A 6,661-nucleotide genomic window follows, 5' to 3' on the forward strand; every position below is an offset into this window, starting at 1 on the left:
TGTTGTTTCCAAATGTTGTTTGTACCATTAGCTAACTATTCTAAAGCGCTTTGGATTAAAGTTTTTGTTCTACAAATAAAAGCACACAACTCATATTTTATGATCTTACCTTTCTAAGGTGATGGATGTGCCCTCTCTCCCCCACTGCGGCAGCCCCCGAGCTGGGGCTGGGAAGGAGGGGGGGGGTGTCTCTCCCTGGCAGCTGCAGCCCTTGAGCTGGCGAAAAGTTGCTTCTTTCTCTGGCTGCCACAGCCCTGCACATCCCAAAATTCCCCCTACCTCATCTTCTCACCCCAGTGCCCCCTCCCACCTATTCCCTGACCTCCCCCCGAGACCACCACCTCATCTTACATGTGCGTTTTCTCTAGGTTCAGGCACCTAATTAGTTTTGATTTGATTATTTACAGACTGGACCATAAACACTGACCGAATGCCACTTGCTAATGAAAGGCGGTTACAGGAGAGCAGCGAAGCAGATTCCACAGGGGAGCAAGTTTTCTGATGGCAGAGAAGTTAGCAGGGAGTCTCCAAGGAATCCCCAGTTGCCCCAAAGGGGTAATTTTGCAACATGGTGCATGAGGATTTAGCTGCACAACTACCATTAGCAGTAATAGAAGTCATGTGCATAGCTCAATCCCCTGCATATTGCACTAAATATTTACCTGCCAACTGCTCCCTTGTGTCTCATTTCACTTCAAGCATGGATGGAGGTGACAGGCAACTAAGGTTACCTAATCAGAGTTTCAGAATTCACTGAGATCATGGCGTCCTCTCTCTGTCTATGGAACCAGCCCTATTCCCAGATCTAACCCGTGCATGGAATTGTGGAGGAGAGCTTGTGGTTTTCCCCAGTTGAAACCATAAAACACCAGTGAAGCAAAAATGGCTTCTTTGGTCAATCACTAAGACTCACAAGCTGTTTTGGCTGCAGTATTCAAATTTACAAAAAAGGGTTTTCTCCAGTGAAAATTGTGTGTGTCAATTAATGGACACATCATGGTCAAAGAGGTAACAAAAATATGAAATTCCCTCCTATATAGAGACAGCACAAGGCCTGGGCACAACTTAAGTCCTACATAAGCCCCATTTTGAGGGCTTAAGTAGTGTGTCAGTTTTGGGTTTGCCCGCTGCACAGAGGGAATTTCAACCAAGGGGAGTCCCTTTTTCCAAATACTTCTGCTCTGCAAGTTAATTTATGGTAAGTAAATAAATTTAAAAAGCATAACTGATTAAAATGAACCAGCTGTATTTATTTTAAAGGGAACAGAGTATATAAACCCAGGTCTGATGTCTAAAAATAAATGACCCTTAGAACAAATCAGGAAAAAATGCAAATTGTAATAATAATAAAGTGGCAGCTTTATGTGTCTCAGTAAACAGAGACAGATCCCAAAGGATGGCTGTGCAGGTCTTATGTCACACATGCCTTGTAACCAGGGCTGACAAGAGAGGGAAGAGGGGGAACAATTGTACCATGGCCACAAGGTCAGGGGGCCCAAACCATCTGTAAACATCTGGTAAAGACAAAGGTGGGAGGAGGTGCAATCCCAGGAAACACGATATACCAGACCCTCAAATGTCTCTCGGTGGGCCTGCCTGTGACTACATAAGTAACTATGCAAACCCAATTACATGGGATCTGGAGTTGAACCTCACAGCATTTGTGAGCTTGAAATTAGTCAAAACAAATTTGCCCCCCCCCTTATTGTTCTTATGAATGTGAAAAAAATATTGATATTGATCCAGTTTAATCAGATCGTATGTTCTTGTATGGTCTTGACTTTGGTCTTTTTTACTGCCAGGGTCACAAACACAGTAACTTTGCAGCAAGTGGGTGACACCAACCAAAATCCCTGCAGTGCCACTGTTTGACATTTTAAAATTGTATTTTGAGCCACAGTTTGCATGTTTGTATTTTAGATGCTGACATGCACATCCCTCCAGATGTGCTTTCACGCTGCTGTAAGGAGAAAAAGGACTGCTGCTTTCTTCCCATAGAATTAGAGAACAGAAGATCATATGACACCAAGGAGATATTTGGCAACCAGAAACAAAGATTTGGGCCTCAATCCTGCAGACCACTTCAGCCCATGTTTATCTTTTAAGCATATCAGGAGACCCAGTGATGTTAATGGAACAACTCTACTCACCACTAGGATGGCACCTCCTCCTGCCCATTAGCTTTGCAATGTCAGCATCTCTTCCCATGCACACCATCTCTCTGCCCCTCTCTCAGTCTCCAACTCCTCTCTCGCTCCACAAACAGCTGCTGCTGCCGCTTCATGACTCAGCCCGCTGGCCAGGTCACTATAGGAGTTTTCTCCTTCACAGGGTATCAAAGTCTTTCCTCAGCAAATCTTAGGCAGTCTTCCCACACACCGCCTCATGGACCTCATCCTCAGTCTTAGCCAGGCTTCCCCTCACTGCCCCATGGTGTCATGTCCTCAGGGCTCAAGGGAAACCAGGCCCACTCTCTACTCCAGGTTCCAGCTCAGAGACCCTCGTCACAGCAGCCAAGGCCCATTTCCTTCTAGACCTTACTTTCCCTGAGACCTTTCCCCCATCACTGGGTTCACCTTCCTCTCAGTGAACAACTGCACCCTTTCCCAGCCCCTGTCTGCTCTGAGCTCCTGGGCTTTATATAGGCCCCTCCTCTTCCTTCACAGGTGAGCTTCCTCCCAGTTAACTCCCTCAGTTGCTGCTTAATTGACTGATTGGACCCACCTGGCCTAATTCAGCCCTCTCAGAACCAGTGTGGGGGGCACACAGTGTCACAGGAGGATCAGGGCCTTAGCCCAGTAACTGCACCTGAATGTTTGTGTAACACTGACAGACCCCGGTTGTCAGTGGGCGGGATTGAACCTGGGAACTCTGGAGCTAAAGGCATGAGCCTGTATTGCATGAATTAAAAGTGATATCCACTCCATATGGCTAAATGCAGTGCCCTGCGTGGTGTCAAGTATCTGATACTTAAAAGTGATATGGCTCTCAGCTAAGGCTGTAGAGCAGACAATCGCTCTCTCTCTCTTCGTGTTCTCAGTGCCACTAGATGGGACAGAACACCACACCCAGAAGGTTTGTGGGGTACATTTGCAAACTGTCTGAAGACACCAACCCATACTCTAGAGTCAGATAAATGTTTTTCTACCTCTGTGGATGAACTGGCCTCCCTGGGAAGGAGTAACTGTGCAGCAACTAAGACAGGCTGAACTAAAATGATGGGGGGGAAGGGAGAACAAATAAGCTGGACAACTCCACTCCTCAGGCACAAGGAACTTTCTACTACAAGGCGAAAGCTCATTGGTGCAGGAGCTAGAGCTTTCTCGGGGGCTGGTTCCAGACAGCAGAACCAACTCCCCCAGCAACAAGGAGCCATCACAAACCTCACCCGCTCCCACCTCAAGTGCCAGGTGCACTCCCTCAACCTGCCTTCTCTAGACACAGAGCTGGGTGGGCATTAAAAAAATAATAATCCTACTGAAACAAACCACTGAGGTGAAAGAACTAACCACGCATGACAGATGTTAGCCGCGTGGCTCAGGGCTCTCCTGGGAGGCACTCAGACACGACGGTGCTGAGGTGGTATAAAAGCCCATCGAGAATCAAACAGAAAAGGGGAAATAAATATTTCAGCTGCTGGTGACTAAGATTTGTTGTGAACAATGCAAAATGCAGACCTTCTTGCCAGTCCCTTCCGGGCTCCGGCCTCAGGGAATCCAAAGCATTTCACATGCCACACATGTCAGCTCCTCCTCTAATGTTTGCCATTTTCTGATGCTGTAAAATTAATGTGATGACTGAATTAAACTAATAATTACCTAATTTCCACAAACAGTCTCCTGGTGCACTCAGCTTAGAGCTAGCTTCTTTTGGGAGGTGCAGGGGGATCCAGCTATATTATTGATGGAATCTGAGCTAATTTAATTAATTTTTGATGGAAAGTGCTCAATTTCACAGACAGCCGCTGCCTGTTCCTCCCACAGACAGAGCCACGCACAGTCACTGATTTCTCTCCACCTCCCTTTGTGATGTATGAGATGATAAAGCCCAGATTAATAAAGTCACCTTGGGGGAGAGGGTCCTTTTTGTCACTGGGAGCTGTGAGTGATTTACAGTTTTGAAGAATTCTGGTTTCCTCATTTTTGCCACGGCAAACAAGCTCCCTTTACAACAGGACTTGTGAAGGCAACCAGATAATCAGAGAGGCTAGATTTCTGCACTGTCCCTGTAGAGTGGAAGGACAGTCACAAAAGTGACTGCAGAATCCTATTCTACATTTACATGATTATCATTTCACAGTGAGTGTTACATCCAGTTTGCTCCATTTAGAAATCGGGTCAGAGTTCCCCTAAATGCCAGCGACACAAGAGCAACCAAAGCATCTGAAAAGATTCTCTGTTTACTTACTGCCACTCACTAGCACCATAAAGAGTCTGGAATCTGAATGTAGCTGTCTGCTATGTGGAGAGAATGCAGCATGAGGGGTGGGTGAGCTACTGTGTCATTGAGTCAAGTACATTCAGTTACCTGAAGAGAAAGCAGACTTGTTACTAAGGCACTGGACTGGCACTTAGCAGTTCTGGGTTCAGGTTCTGCTCTGCCCCAGACTTCTTATGTGACCTTGGGCAAACCACCTAGGGCCAGATTTTCAGAAGAGTTCAATACCCACCACACTGAGCTCTTTTGAAAATCTGACCCTTGATTCCTCTGTGCCTCAGCTTCCCACCTTTAAAAGGGGGGTAGCAACACTGCTCTCCCACCCTCAGTCTGTCTTGTATAGTTACATTGCAAGCTCTGCAGGCCAGAGACTGTTGCTTACTATGTGTATTGCAGCTCCTAGAACAATGGGGCTCTGATTTTGGTTGGGGCCTTGAGGCACTAGTGTAACTAGTAACCCCTGCCTGGTTTTCACCCAGACACCCAGCCGTGTGTGTCCAAGTGATGTTCGACGAGCCCTGGTGTCTTTTTTTTTTAATCTGGCGGGAAGAGGCAGAGAAGGAGACGTGGCCTCAGGGGAAGAGGTTGAGCAGGGGGCAGGCCTCAGGGTCCAGTTACCCGCCATTAGAAAGGTGGCAACCCTAAGTGTAACAGGAATGAAAACTGAGCCTGTCGTCCCCTAATACCTGGGGCCTTTTCAGTGTTTTGAAGCCGGATGAAAAATGTCACCTAATTCTTACAGCCCAGAAAAGCCCTGGTTGACTCTTGAGTTCACAAGACATGAAACAAGGCAGTAAAGGTGAATCTCAAAGTCTCAGGTCCATCCTCAAGGGTCCAAGCAACTCATAGCTCCCAGAAATTATGAGAATTCACTGAGCTCTAAACCATGACTAGTTTACATTGGTAAGGGGAGTATCTAGTATCTACAGTCACAAAGGCAAGAAACCTTCTTTCCCCGCTGGACAGAGGCACTAGATCCGGGTTGCGTCATTTCACGTATGGAGAGGGATGATCTAGCCAGGGAAGATTACAGACACGTGAATTTAGGAAAGCCATATGGAACAGACCTTTACAATATAATAAAGAGACTTCCCCTACGTCCTTTGAGCCGCCCTGTCGAATGCAATTCACTGAGAATTCTGTCCCAGCCTTCGAATTCCATTGAATAGATTTTAAAAAACCACCTCTAGAATGGTTATTTTATATAAAATTCTGTAGAGTTTGTAGTTTCCATTGAAACCTATCATATTGCTCTTAAATCAGATCGGTTTCATCCCTATTACATTCTACAAGACTTTTCCATACGGGAAGTGTTGGGAACTGGAACGCCATAGGCTGTGTTGTATCCTGGTTTGGCTTTGGGAACCAGGAACTGATCCTTTACTGACACTTAGAGCCAGCTCCTCAGTTGGTGTAATAGAGTGGAGTTCCCTGGATGTCAACAGAATTGCACTCATTTACATCAGCTGAGAATCTGGCCCACAAAATGGAATCACTGGTAAGTGTGTTATATGTCAGCAAAAGAAGCTTATGATATTCACATGAGACTTTGTGCTTTACAGGGCATAATATCTCAGTGTAATCTGTCACTGATGATTTTTGCTGTCAATTCTTTCCCAGTTCATACTTACGGTGAAGTGTTCATTGTGGACATTTGCTTTCATTAATGAAGGCTCATACCAGAAAATATGAAACCCGAGGAAAGAGAAGCCCCCAGTCAGTGACAGTGGGTAACAAATTGGTGGCAACCATCATTGTACTTTACACAGAGCCATGTAGAATTCCCATTGGGATGCAAAGGAGAGTTCGAACAGAAGTTTGGCTCTGCTGTACTGACATTATAAAGCACCCAGTGTAAAATTAAATTACAGTCTGGGCGCTCCTGCTAGGAGCACACACTGTTATGTGTAATACAGTCGAACTGCACTTGAAACGAGGGCGTGTGAAAGGAATAGACTGCTATAAAAAGAATTCATTTTCTGTGCACCAGCTCACAGCCGTGGCAGTCAGGTGAGTCCTTGGGAAGTGAACAGCTGAGAAGGGATAAACCTATTACAAGAATAAACTTTTACTGCATCAAAAAGGTAAAATATTGGCCTGTCACATGACTGGTTCAGTTTTCTGTTTCACAAATCAAAGCCCATTTCTCTCTTGAACAAATGCCTCTTTTAGGAATAGGCTTGTTGGAAGTGGAGCTTGGCTTTACAGCTATGCAATAAGCTGA

Source organism: Mauremys reevesii, linkage group 8 (assembly GCF_016161935.1).
Source record: "Mauremys reevesii isolate NIE-2019 linkage group 8, ASM1616193v1, whole genome shotgun sequence".
Taxonomy (NCBI): Eukaryota; Metazoa; Chordata; order Testudines; family Geoemydidae; genus Mauremys; species Mauremys reevesii.